At 41.3% G+C, this 14,637-nt stretch overlaps 1 protein-coding gene across 2 annotated transcripts in view; it reads right to left on the reverse strand.

Moving 5' to 3' along the window:
* Positions 1 to 14,637, reverse strand: part of lingo1a (leucine rich repeat and Ig domain containing 1a) — a 202,998-nt gene that overhangs the window by 90,172 nt on the left and 98,189 nt on the right. For both annotated transcript variants that reach the window (XM_033635663.2, XM_078167713.1), the window contains one exon: positions 5,670 to 5,814. The gene's annotated coding sequence lies outside the window, so the exon portion shown is untranslated. The remainder of the gene's footprint in view (positions 1 to 5,669; positions 5,815 to 14,637) is intronic.

Here is a 14,637-nt window from a genome sequence, read left to right on the forward strand (position 1 = left end):
CATCTATATATATATATATATATATATATATATATACATATATATATATTTTTTTTTTCATCCTTTATTTAACCAGGTAAAACTGAGTTGAGAAAATTGAGAAATTGAGATTTAAAAACCTCTTTTACAAGAGCGACCTGGCTAAGAAAGCAGTGCACAAACAACACCACATAGAATTATACAAATAGCATAAAAGTGTACAAATTACAGATTACATTAGGCAAACACAAGAGCCGAAAGATCTCCTTTCTCGATCCTTCAAAACTGATCTGAATTCCCCCAGGCCAATAAGTTCAGTCAGTCCTAAATCCTTTTGCAAGTCGTTCCAGCTTGAGGGGGCACAAAATTTAAACGCTTTTTTCCCCAACTCAGTCCTGACTCTTGGGACCTGCATCTGTATGATGTTCTGGGATCGCAGGCTGTAATGGCTGGAGATTCTGCATATGTACAGGCACAAATATGGGGGGAGAAGCCCAAGTATAGATATATTTATATATAAAAGTCAACCAGTGGGAGAACCTGCAAACAGATAAAGAGGGGCACCTTGCGGCAGCATACAAAGAACAATGATGAACACGGTGATTACTACCAGTCATGAACCGCAAAGCGGAGTGATAAACTATGTCCAATTTCTTTAGAGACTGGTCAGGTGCATTCATAAAAAGATCTCCATAATCCAGTAAAGGTAAAAAGGTCATTAAGATTAAATACTACAAAATATAATGTTTTTCACCTCCCTCTTCAATGGAGCTGGAAGATGAAACTTTTGATTTACTGGTCCATCTACGTCCCAACCCTCACCTATGGTCATGAGCTTTGGGTAGAGACAGAAAGAGTAAGATCACAGATACAAGTAGCTGAAATGAGTTTTAGGGTGGCAGGGCTCAGCCTTAGAGAGGGTGAGGAGCTCAGACATTTGGAAGGAGCTCGGAGTAGAGCCGCTGCACCTTCACATCGAAAAGAGGCCAGTTGAGATGGTTTGGGCGTCTGATCAGGATGCGTCATGTGTGCCTCCGTTTAGAGGTGTTCCGGACACGTCCCACTGGTAGGAGGCCTTGGGTAGACCCAGAGCACAGTGAAGGGATTACATATCTCATCTGGTCTGGGAACGCCTTTGGATCCCTCAGGAGGAGTTGGAAAGCATTGCTGGGGAGACGGACATCTGGAGTCCTTTGCTAAGCGTGCAGCCCTGTTACGTAGCCTCGGATAAAGTGATCAAAATGGATGGATGGAATATCATATAATAGTCTCCTCCACACGTTTTTTTTTTTGCTATTTGAGGCAGTAGCTTCGCTGGTCAAAGCTCACCAAAGTCAAACCCCCAGAAAAGAATGTTTTACTCACCCATTCACTTGCATTGAATGGAAGTAAACGGGAGGCAAGTATTTGCAAATGGTAATTTCAGGCATGTCTGACTACGCCCTAGAATGACGAAGAACTGGCTAAACATAGAAGGGTGAAACATGCAGACAGAAAGATACTAAGAGAGACTGATGACTATATAAGAGACTTTTTCTTCACAGCATGTGAAAACCACCACTTTTCCTCTTGACATGAATGTTGTGTTCATTCTGAGGTTGATTCTATAGTGGCACTTAAGTATACTATGGTATAAGTAGTATAAGTGTACTGTATGGAAGTAGAATCTGAACACAAGACACCCTAAAGATACACTACAAAAAGGACAGAGTCGACAGTGAGACTGCAGAAATGTGTCTCAGAGTCTCTCTCACATATAATGAGCTGACTAGATAGTAGCCTGCCTTACACATGCAGCTATACATCTGGATCTCAGAGGCGTTGCTCTGGTGAATCTCCTCCATCAGAAACCTCCTGTTGCATCTCATTCGTGTGCCACTTTAGACAAAACAGTCTGCCGATGAATACATGTAACTGTCTGTTACCATTTTAGACTGCTGTTTAAATAACTTCCACTTATTTGATTGTTTTTTAGCTGTAAAATCACAGTGTGTTTCAGTATCAGCAAGCCTCATGGAGACAAACAAACAAAAGAAAAATAAAAAGGCCAGGAAGCTTTTAGCTCACTGTATCCTCCAAAGATTGAGACACCACATCCAAAATCTGTTCAGTGAGAGGTATGGTAAGCGTCACTATTTCCCCTGTTGGCACCTTATGGCGGCGCTGAAAATACAATAAAGAAAAGCCCCACTAGCTCGCCTGCGTGTCTCATACATCTTCAGTCATGCGGAAGGCCGTCCGTCAGTTTTACTGCACATCGGCTTCCTCTCAACGCAGCATCGATGACTGATGGCCCTAAGTGCAACTAGATAACTACGGCAGGGGATGATAAAAATGTGAAAACACACATCCTAGACAGGAAATTGGCCATTTTGGAGCAATTGACACAGAGGGGCTGAAGTGATGGCACTTCCTGTAATGCTCATCCCTTGAAAAGCGGAGATGTCTGGGTGTCCGCTGGAAGATAGCTACAGTCCAGTGGACATATTACTGAGGTGCACTAACCCGAGAGATCTCAATTAATTTTTTTTGGGGCCCTTTAGTTTTTTTTTTTTTTTCCATGTGTTTCAGCCATCATAGAGTCAAAGCTAAGATCAGGTGTCATGAAAAAAAGTTTCAGTCAATATCCTGGTCATCTGCGGCACAAAAAAATCAATTGAAACAAGTTAGAGGTCATGTGAGGTAGAGCCATCAGAGGAGGAATTAAACAATGGCCTGGTAAAACTAGGGCAATGAGGAAAAGTGAATACCTATGAAAATGGATCGCTGGGGCTTAATGGAGAGTGGAATATCGAAAGAGGCAGGCAGCCGTATGAAATTATGATGCGACTCAGCTGTACTTCACAGTGTTGGTCATTATCGGAGAAAATGATGATATCTGAATCTGCAAATATCTGTTTTTATTCTCAACCTCATATCTTGTCTTTTCATCCTTTATCTTCTTCTTCTATGCACCACATGCAAAACAGTGAATTGAAGTGATTGATGATAATGGTGATGATACTACAGCTGCTCTTCCAGGGTTGTAAGCACATTATCTAGGTCAGCAGTTTAACATTTCTTATGGAGTGCAATCAAGGAGTTACGTAGCATCTCTATATAATCCGATATGAATATTGGCAATCATACCTTGAACTCAAAAAGACTATTTATCAGTGCAGAAGTGTGTGAAATGGATCTCCAACCAATATTAGTTATCACTGAAAAAAACCTTGATCACATAGTAACATTTCAATCACTCCTAGTTAAAGCCAGCAGTTTGTATACATGTGGGTGTGAAAATCACTTCAGTGCTGATTAATAATTCATCTGTGTGTTGTCAGAAAGTGTTACTCGTCTAATGCTTATCAAATTGCATTACCTCTGAGACCAGAGGATCGCATTGCAGGGGATGATTTTCTTATTGACCAGCCATAAATACAATTTTCTGCTGTTGATTAAGCAAAGCAACTTAAAAGGCACAAATGGAGGAGAATTTGTGGTGCTGCAGCAATCACAGGAAAAACAAGTTAATTCGTGTCATGTTTAGCACATTTAATAAATCAAATAAAGCCAAATGAAAGGTGCACTTTAAATGCGGGGGCCCACAGAGATAAATTAAAACACTCTTTTGCCACAACACAATGACTACAGTGGTGGAGAATTGCGGTCAAATCAACCTCTTGTCCCAGAAATTACATTTATATACGAGTTACCTACAAGAGTAAATAAGTTTTAAAGGAACTGTAATGACGAAACTTAAATTAATGCATCTGGCCGTTGTAAAAGTGTCAATTCTGAACATCTCAGTAAAATATTCACAAACAACAATTTCCACTTGTGCAATACAATATCGGCTTATAGCAACTAAAGCATTATTAAACTATTATTATTAAACTATTATTAAAAGAAGAAAAAATGTAGTTATGGTTTGGTCTGGGCACTCACAGCATTAAAAGGGACAGTTCACCCCAAAATCAAAAATGCATTGCCGAGTGTTGGAGATATCGGATATCTCTCCAGTATCATGTAACTAGATAGCACTCGACTTGTGGTGCTCAAAGGGCCCAAATAAATACATTTGAAAAACTCAACATCAATGTCTCTTTCCAGAAATCATGACCAGGTTACTCAAGATAATCCACAGACCTTGTTGTGAGCAGTTTCATGTAGGAACTATTTTCTCTCCAACTACACCCACCAACCGTGTCACCGCGCAGAAGTAAGCGTGCATCTACTGCTAGCTTACCTAGCACCTCTGAGCTAGCTAACGTTAAAGCTCAGCCAAAAAGGACACCATTAATGTTTACATCTCGCTACATGAGCACAAGCCTCTCGTCCTTGAGTAGATGCACGTTTTCTTCTAGCTGTGATATGGTTGGTAGGTGATGTTCCTACATGAAACTGCTCACCACAAGGTCCATGGATTACCTTGGGAGGCTGGGTTGTGATTTCTGGAAAGAGACATTGCTGTTGAGTTTTTCAGATGTATTCTGTGGTGCTTTTAGCACCTCAAGCTGAGTTCCATCTAGTTCCATTATATTCAAGAGAAGGCAGACATCTCTATGGCCAGTATCTCCAACACTCTGCAACTCACACTAAAACAGTCCAGACTGATACATAGCACTTCAGGTAAAAGGAAAATCAAATATTTTCAATTGGTAAAGTGTCCCTTTAAGTTTCAGGAAAGATCGTAGTCTCAGTTAACTGTACTGACATTCAACCAAAACCAATTTTTTCCCATAACCTTATGCTCCAGATGGTCTGTTAAACAGAGACATCTGAGAAGCCCTCATTTGAAACTGTTTGGAAAAGGGCAAAAAACACGAGGCAGTTGATTGGATGAACCGTCTGTCTGTCACAGGCTAATTTCAACCAATAAGGTCAACGAACCTACCAGCAGAGCCAGTTGGTAAATAAGACACTTGTTGAAGCCAGCTGGGAGAAGAGTGAAAGCTTCTTTCCCTCAAGAAAAGCCTTCTTGTTCTGTTCTTTGCTTCTTTCAATCAGGAAATATTTTTCAGTTCTGATATAACTGATGCTATTGCAGCGTCTACGCTAATGTCCTCAGGAGCCACCATTGTTATTTTGAACTAACAGTCGCCTCTCCTTGTTACACACACTGAAACCATGCCTGTAACTGCCAGTAGCTGATTGATATTTGTGTCATCTCATGATCCCATGATTCTAGTGCGAATCCAGCTGCAATGCACTTAAGTTTTTCCACTGACTTTACCCTAAGTGCTTCTGTTGCCTACACCTAACCACACGCAGAGCTCAGAATGCAAACCCTGTAAAACCCTCATGAAGTACTGTTTTGAAACCACCTGTTTGAGAAGCCCCTAAAGTCCATCTGAGAGTTCATGCATTCTGGAGGATGACATGTACGGTGCAGTGATGTTGATTGTCACTAATTAACTCAGATGAGATGAGTAGACCAGATGTTTCAACCTTGTTCAGTCGGTGTTGTTAAGACTCTGTTGATAGCACCTTCACATTATCGCATGCCAAGTGGTGTCATGTTGTTTTCTCATTACTCCTCTTTACTGTGCTAATTGTTGGCTGGTTTTAAGATGTGCTGGAAAATCCAGAGCATAACAGTGCACTGAAGTTAGAGACGAAGTAAGATTCTCCAACTAAACTCAAATTCTGTGCGCTGCGTGCGGATCAGCGGGAACGTCTCATAATTCGGGCAGTGCAATAATACTCACAGGCAGTAATTGCTGTCCTGCTGATTCCAAAGACTGCTGGAGCTGCTTACTGTGCAAAAGGCGGGAGGCTGGACGTGCGAGGTGGGCAAAGTCTCCCCTTAATCCACATACCCTCGCAGCATTCCCTCTTCACTTGATCAGCCACCTGCAAGAACCAAGCAACAGTGAAAACCTTACTCTCAAACTCATAAATCAGACAGTCAGGTAATTTTCGTAATACTTTTCTCAACATGTATAAATGAGCTTCAGTTCTGAGAGTGAAACATTTGAGGAAGTATAACAGCATGTAGAGAATCTTGTTGTTCAGACAGCAGTTACTATCTATTTTGCTCTATTAAAGAAACACATTTTAATCACTTTGTCATTACATTGTACGTGCATGTGGTGCATGTGGCTTCTGTTGATTTAAAATAGAACTTATTTGCTTGAGTAAATTGGTATTTAATAGGGCTGCCCCCTGAAAGTCGGAGATTTGAATCGGAGACCCCTCAGTCGATTGAGATTCCTTCAAGTTGAGCAGCCTTTTTTTTGGTCAGTGTGAAGAGTAATTCTGGGGACATTTGGCTCCCCATGTTTAGCTGCAGAGTGAACTATCTTCATTTTCACACTGCTCTTCGGTACAGGCAGCATTGGACCCAGACCCAGGGTGAATATGAGTCATGCAATCTAGAAAGATTTAGGGTCTGGCTATGAGTAACGCAAATGGCCCAACTCGAGGGGCGGCACCAAGCATGCATTTGAAAATACCACTGCACGCAATTGGATAACACTACGACCAATCAGAACAATACTTAGCGCTTAGCTACCAGCAGAGCTAACTGGTAGATTAGACTCTTGCCGTATCCGGTCGGCTAAACAGCAAAAACGTCCTTCTTGCAAAGGAAAGACTCGAGCGCCGTCTTCTGTTCCTCTTTTAGAGAAAAAGCCAAGTCTAACTCGTTCATTGTAGCGGCCAAAGCCGTTTCAAACAACTGGTGTTCATCCGTAGCCATCTTGCAGTGTTTACTGACTGATTCTGGACTTCGTTGTCGCAGCACTGTCGTCTTCTGTTTAGCTCGCCTCTGGCCCGCCTATATCAGATACACCGATGTGATTGGTGCAGCTCGGCTACAAGGGCATGGGTAATGAGCATCATTACTGATTGTCAGAGTGACTCGCTGAGCAAATTCAAATTGTGCTCTCGCGAGAACTCTGGATTTCCAGGGTAATAGACGCCCATGTTAAAATGCAAAACTTCACAGTAGAAACAAACATGTTTACAGCCTTGTACAAAAAATGGTTTTAGTCTCTAAAGCTAATTTCCACCTTCATGACAACATTACGGAGTGTGAATATTTATATAACTAACTGGTTGACATTTTACGAAGGCCTATAGTTGCACATAATTAAGGGCGGGCCGTTTTGAGTGACAGGCTGTCTGATGATAGCGTCCTTGGCTTCTCAGTCAGCCCTCACTCCTTCACAGCATCAGCCTCTTGCCCAAATAGGGTCACTTCTGGCTCCAAAAAACCAAGATAGCATCACTGTAGCTCTCAAGCTTAAAGCCATCACTAATGTCAGTAAACTAACCAATCAGAAGCTAGGAGGCCTTGAGGAAACCCAAAGAGCTCGATTCAGCAGATCGTTGTAACTGTTTGAAATATTTAAACATGTTAATATGTCAATAATTAACTGTGTAAACATAACTAACCATTTACTCAAATACATAAATTAACTCCTGAACCTTTGACTTGGTAGCAAACAGTTGCTTATACACGTCCAGCCAAACTGTGTTTAACTCTGTTTTGGTCCCCACCACTTCCTAAGTGAAATATTTGGAACATTAGCTGCTCAGTCATTCACTGTATCCCCCTGCTAGTCACTTTGTGTCTTTCCGCTGCTCTTCACTGAATACAGCTGCCTGCTGTGGCCGAAACTGATGCTGATGAGAGCAGTGGAAGTGAACCAAAACAATGAGCTGGAAGATCCTAAAATGCTGCACAGAAATGTGAAATTTCAGAGCATTTGCCTCACTACAAGTAACCACATTCACCTTTTTGATTCATTGCTCAAAAAGTGCCGATAAAAGCATCTTTACAAAAATCTCGGTGATATTCCAGAAAGGAGGACAATATATCATGAAAAGCCTGACTTCAGTCAACCTAAAATATTATGGGCTAAGTCATTTCTGATTTAAACAATCAACATCAATTCAAATTCACAGCTTTAAAACCTCCTGCACTGCAATGCATTCTAACAGAGTGAGGTTTGGATACGTCAGGCACAATTAAATAACTAAATTAATTAAGCATTACAAAAAAAAAAAACATCCGACACTATTATAGATGTCGCCCACCAGTCACAATAAGAATATATTTAGACACTCAGAAACTTCCTACTGAAGAAGCTTTTTGCAAAAGAGCACAACAGTATTTCAGCTTTTGGATTTCACATCTCTACTCGCTGCCAGTAATAACCACATGCTCCATTTCCCTCACTGTGGGTGAGATACGATCAGACTTTGGAAATGCCAAAGAGATCTTCAGTGTGCAGAGGTTGTGGATGCCACAGTTAATTTGCTCCTTCATTACAGAAAATAAATAACAAAGAGCTTCTGATAAAATTATTAATATTCACATTCCAATAATTGATTTCGTGCTACAGTATCTCACTCTAGGGGCTGCTAGGACCACCCAATGACAGGTTTTGCCGACGGTAATGAAAGCATCTGACACTTAGACCCAAAATTCAGCAGCCATTGCTAATGACTTTTACAACCACACATTCCTGTAATATCATTACACTAGCTGAGCTACATTTATCAGCAAACAGTGCAAAAGGCAACGACCATCAAATGGCTTCGCAAACATTTGATCTTCCACATTTTGATTGGTACACACAGAACTAGCTGATGCATTTAAATCAGAAGGGATGAACCTCCCTTTGATTTCCTGGCTGGGGGAAATAAGACATTGGATCCAAAGTAAAGTGTTGGAGCATCTGTGCTGGTGTAACGTGTCTGCAGAGTTGTTGGCAGTAATAGAGACACCTTGTTCTTCCTCGGCAAGATGTTCTACATCTCATCTGCCTCATTACTGGCAAAACAATTAATTTCAATGCATGGTTTTTGGTTCCAGATTATTTACTAGCATCTGTTGTACAGTTTTCATGTCACATTATTAGTGACATACTGTAGTTTGGGAGCAGCTGTAAAGATACACATGCAAATTCTGAACTTACATGTTAATGCCATGTCATGTCAGCACTTGAACTTTAGTGGTGGCATATTTACAAACTAAACATTTGGCATTTGCAACAGTCATTAATTGAATATTGACTCACTGGGTCCAGGTTGCAGATTTATAAAGCCTGAGACCGTCATTTTCTAATGTAGTGCATTGAATTATTAATTTACCCAGACATTCTCTACTGGCAAAATTTAAGGTGTGATCTGGAGCCTCATCACAGGAACTTGCCTGAAAATCCTATCTTATGTCAGTTTAAGGTGACATTTAGGATTGCTGGTATTAAAGAAATATGTTTCCTAACTGCATTTATGGATTTAGCTATTCAGCTATTACAAAACCATCCTAACTTGGGGATTTCCAAAGTTAAGAATCCTGAGTTAGGGTGGCATAGACCCTGTCCTAAATTTAAAATAACTACCAAAGTCTATATGGCAATGACAGTAAAGATAGGCAACAACAACTTATCTTTTTTTTTTTTAATAATAATCAATAATCAAAATAATAATAATTAATCAATGATAATTAATGTTGAATGTGAAGGTCCTCCACTGACATAAGAAGTGCTTATTCCTCCTTGAAGCTAAAATTGAATGCATGTCTTTTATTTGTCCATGATTGAGAGCTAGCTAGCCAGTGACAAGTGTAAGCCGTCGATATTATGGCCTGTCCATCTCCAGTTACCTATAAAAAAGCAGAGACAGTCTTGTGTACAGTCTAAACATAGATATAGGTATGGCAAGATGAATGCCAATTGAAGTATCAAATTGGAGGTCTGAGGTAGGATAGGTCGCAGCCATGAGTTGAGGAATTACTTCTATTACAGAAAGATAGGACTTTTCCTGTCCTTGAAATTTAAGTTAAGATAGGACAAGTAGTTAGGATAATTTTCTGTAATGAGGCCCCTCAATAGTGTAGCTATAGTATAACTTGCTCTAAGAATGCACCTTGACAACCAGACACCTCTGCTTTTCAAGGGATGAGCATATAGGAAGTGCCATCACATCAATTCCTCTGTGTCAACTGCTCTCCATGTAGGGGACGCTATCATAGCTAAATAGCCTTTTAGTGGCTTGTGTGGTTGGTCGGCAGGGTTAATACTTTTAGGACATAAACCAGCTACAGAATGATGGGAGAAGAAAAACTCACAGAAAAACATTAGTTTGATTTCTGTCTGTTAGCCTTCCAAAAGCTGTGAATACATGAATAAAAAGATCCAAACCTTTAAAAGAGGTCCTGCTTTATTTATAACCCGTACCCGTATTGTGCAGAAGTGGACTGAATTGACAATAGAGGCCAGTTTTTGAGGTCAAATCCTGAGGTCAGGGAAAATCAAGTCATGGACTGTGTACTGATGCCGTCAGAACCATAATTCCCTTTTCTAACAGACCATGTGTGATTACAGACTATGTGATGGTATGTGATGTACTGTGTTATTATCCCTATAGAGTCCACGCAGCTGAATTTAGGTATTAATGGCATTACTTGCTGAAGCAGCAAACATATTATGCTTGGCTTCCCTCTGATAATGCACAAGGAGCTGCTTGAGGGAAACCTGGAAGTCAGCTTGCCATCAAAACTGCTGCTGGGTATTCTAAGAGTGAAGCGAAGCCTGATAAGGGAATTGGCCCATTGTTTCCCCACTTGAAAGCCGTCAGCTTGGGCATGCAAAAATTATTCCTGCCACTCCGTCACATTGACGGGACCTCCGAGGATATCACTCTTACTGCCGCTGCCTCTTCTGCGCCCTACAACTACCACAGCATGCAGAGCAGTGAGTAGCTACTTCATGTTCCTGTGTGAAGTATAGCTGATACTCAAAGGCAGCGAGGATGCTTCACTGACATATTATGAAGACAGAGTCAGACGGGATAACAGGATTCAGACGATAACCTGAACACAAGCAACTTCTCTTTCGACAACCTTGGGATAATGGCAGCTAAAAGACAAAAGCACACATACCGAGTCTAAATAGAAACTGAGCACCATATAGAAAACAAGGGGAGTGGGGGAGAGAGAAGATGAGTCATTGATAAACACCATCTGCACGGCATGTTACATTCAAACATTTAAAATGGAGAACAGGGATTCAAACAAAATGGAAACAAGAGCGTGATAGACGATGGGCACCTTGTGTAAAAGACCTACCAGTAAGCTCGGCAGGAAAATAATTTCAAGGGTAAGAGTATATAATAAATAACATAAATGTATGCATAAATAAATTACGGATCTACAGCAGCAAAGCCTCTGGGGATAAAAAAAAAAAAAAAAAAAAAAACTTTTCTCAGTTTCTATCATGTGCTAGCATGATTTTACAAATCATCTCCGTGAGCAGAAGTCTTTGCACTGATAGCTTGGGATTTCTCTTTTTTTTCCCTTCCCCTCCGTGTCTGTGACAAGATTAGACTATCTTTCCTTGTGCACATGGATGACTGACTCCTTGGGGCCGGCCGCATCTCTCTTGCACCCCCGTCCCTCCATCCCAAGGCAGAAAACATTTCTATTTTAAACAGGATTAGCTCTCACCACAAGCCACCTGACAGGCAAAAGCATCACCCGCACGGCACACGCCCCCAAGGCACCCAGCAGAACATATCATGGCCTCAGTGACTAACAGGGATCCTGGGGAGTTTACGTTACAGTGGCATGCACAGTGGGTTACACAGTCCAGCCTCTGTAAGACATCTATTAACTGCCCCTGTCTCGCACATTAACAACACAAGAGTTCCGAGACCTGTCTTTCAAGCAGTAAATAATCTGTGGCTGGAAGAGAAGAGAGCACACAGTCCCTCGGTGGAGTTAATAAACACACTTATCATTAACTTAAAAGGATGGATTGGTTCAATATCCCGTGTTATAAAATTGCAGACTCATCCTCCGGCAGCAAAATAAAAAAAAAATACACAAACATATTTTAAAAAAGTAGTTAAGATGACAGCTATTAGTGCTTGCCAAGGTATTTGGTGCATCACGTTGCAAGAAAAACACTGTCATTGTGTTGCTCATGATTTCAGTAGTAATCCCTGTTCCAGTTCCTCTTATCGTCATTTGGGGATAAACTTTCTGTCAGTGTGCTCTGTATTAAACCAATACTTTTCCCTAATCTGGCCTCTGTAATCCTTCACCAAAAATTCCTCAAACAAGGGATGATACAAAAAAAAGAAGACTTAAAGATGTATTTTTATATTTTTGAAATATAGCCTGATTAACAATGCAGCAAGTATCAGATTGTCTGTGCCAGTTTGAAAAGTGTGATTCACCTCTCTCGCAACAATTAACAGATTTAACAACAGCTTCGAGGTGCCTCTGAGCAAGACACCTAACCCCAAACTGCATTGTTGGGAGTGTTCACTGACGTGGAGCAGAAAACTGCTATTACACTCACGGGCTTCGAGGCAGGAAGCGGTGTCATTGATGAGAAAGTTGGTGTGTGAATGATAAACCTTCACTAACACCAATGGAGGCAAGAGGAAGATCAGCAGTACCAGGATAATCTGCTAAATCTTAATATTATAAGTATGTGAATTGTACATGAAGAAAGGGTGCTGCTCCATATTTAGTCATTTTGTTCAGGAGACACATTTCTCTGATTATTTTCCAATTCAAAAAAGTGTTCCAGTGTTCAGTGGGTACACAGATTCCAATTATCTGTGTTTGCTATCACCGTACAAGAGCTAGAAACAGCGTCACAACTCCAATAAATCCATGTAAAACCATCCTGTGAATATGAGTTTATAATGGATTTGTAGATAAATAGCGAGGTACTTTGGAAAATATACTCGCTTGGTTTCTTGACGACAGTTAGATAAGAAAATTGACACCACTCACTCATCTGTCCATAAAATATAAAGAGAGATAGCTTAGCCTAGCTTAGCATAAAGACTGGAGGCAAGGGGAAACAGCTAGCCTGGTTCTGTCCAAGGGTTTTAATCAGGTGTGTGTTATAGCAGTCAGGGTTTACATTAGTCCATTCTCGGAACCCATCGGCTGTGTTCGGCGTCTGACTTCCGGCAGATGGCGATACAGCCTCTGGGGGCAGACCCCCGATTTTTTGGCATTCCGGGTTGATTTGGGCGGAGGAGGCGAATTTCCGTTTCCGACTTCCGTTTATATATAAGTAAATATGCTGAACCATTGCGATGGATTCAGAGTTTGCAGAGACGCCAATTATGTTCCGCCTCGTTAGTTCACCGCACGGACCAATTAACCTGGCAACAACTGCAGACGTGATTGGTCAATATCACGTGGACTACAAACAGCCTACAACCGGAAACCAGGGCTCTTCCACTCTTCTTCCGGAGGCAAGATCTCCTGGGTTTGCCTACAGACTCTACATTCACTGAATGTAGAGTCTGTATATAGAGACTAACATTAGCCTGGATATGCTGGCTTTTTGCTGGTATCAGGAGGAGCTGTCCAGCCCGTAAAAATATCAAAGGCCTTTAAGATATGTTGCAACACAACTTAAAGAGGCAACAAATAGGATTCAGGTTTTTTTAGCTTGGCACCACCTAGCGTCAGCAGTATTGCTCGCACTGTTGCAAAGACCAAATTGACCGTGGGGATCAGAGATAATCAATAAAATGTAGGCTGTAAAGCCACCAGTATACCTCTATGTATATGTAGAATGAGAAGGTGTGTGGACACTCTACTAAATAAATGAGTAAAGAGACCGAGCAACAATTATCAGATTTATCTGAAGAAAAAACAAATAGTAATGCAAATAATTATAGCAGAATGCACAGTACCAGTACAAACAGTTCACAGTAAATTATACCAATATGTACAGTATCAGTAATCACTGTCCGAGGGCTGCAGTAGAATGGCAACGAGGATGTCAGCCGACCAACACTCGCTACCCGGTCCCTGGTTGCGGCGATTTGCGATGCTGGCCAGCTAGGAATGAACTAGCAGCCAGTACAGTACAGTCCTCTCTCATCTAGCTAACATTTAGCCGTGTCACTTACTGATCCATTAGAAAGAAAGCTAGCTGGACACCGGTTTTGAAGCCTCTTTGGTCACGGAGCTCCCTCCATCTCTTGAATGTTTTTCCTCTTCTGTTATCACTCTCCTTTTTGTGCATCCTCACCTCCTCAGACAAAAGGAGCTTGTTTTCTTTTTGGAGGCCGTTTTTCACTTATCTCCAGACTTTGTCCGTCTGCCATTGTGCTCCTGATTCAATTATCTCATGCCCTGGCCAGTTCCTCATAAGGACCAGCTCCAGTCCCTGATTGGCTGACCGCCCAGTTTGGCAATACATGACGCGTTTCCTGTCGTAAAGCAGATTTTTTCCGCGAAAATTCGCCCCCGGTGGCAGAAGCTTATTGCAAATACTGCAAAGCCACTAAGTAACCTATGTAAACGCTGATAGTCTGATTTTACTGTGTATAATACCCTGTGCAACCCACATTATTTTCATAATGATATATTTAGGCAAAAATGCTGTCTGTTGCTTCCTTAAAGATAAACATATATAATGCAGACCAGACTTTAGGATTTTAATTCCAGATGAACATATTTATCCACCAAAGCCGTACACAGTGCAGGATCGTGTTCTCCAGGAAGACTTCCAGCACACTGCGGGTCTCTTAGATTAGACCAGAAATACGTTTCACTTCACCATTTACCATGGCAGGTCAGACGGTGGATAGCGGGCTTGATGGTTATGGTGACCCCCGAGTTCTTTTCCTCCTTTGCCTCAGCACCTCTGATTAGTCACTCTGTTCAATGGACCGCTTCTTCAG

Source organism: Epinephelus lanceolatus, chromosome 5 (genome assembly GCF_041903045.1).
Source record: "Epinephelus lanceolatus isolate andai-2023 chromosome 5, ASM4190304v1, whole genome shotgun sequence".
Classification (NCBI taxonomy): Eukaryota; Metazoa; Chordata; class Actinopteri; order Perciformes; family Serranidae; genus Epinephelus; species Epinephelus lanceolatus.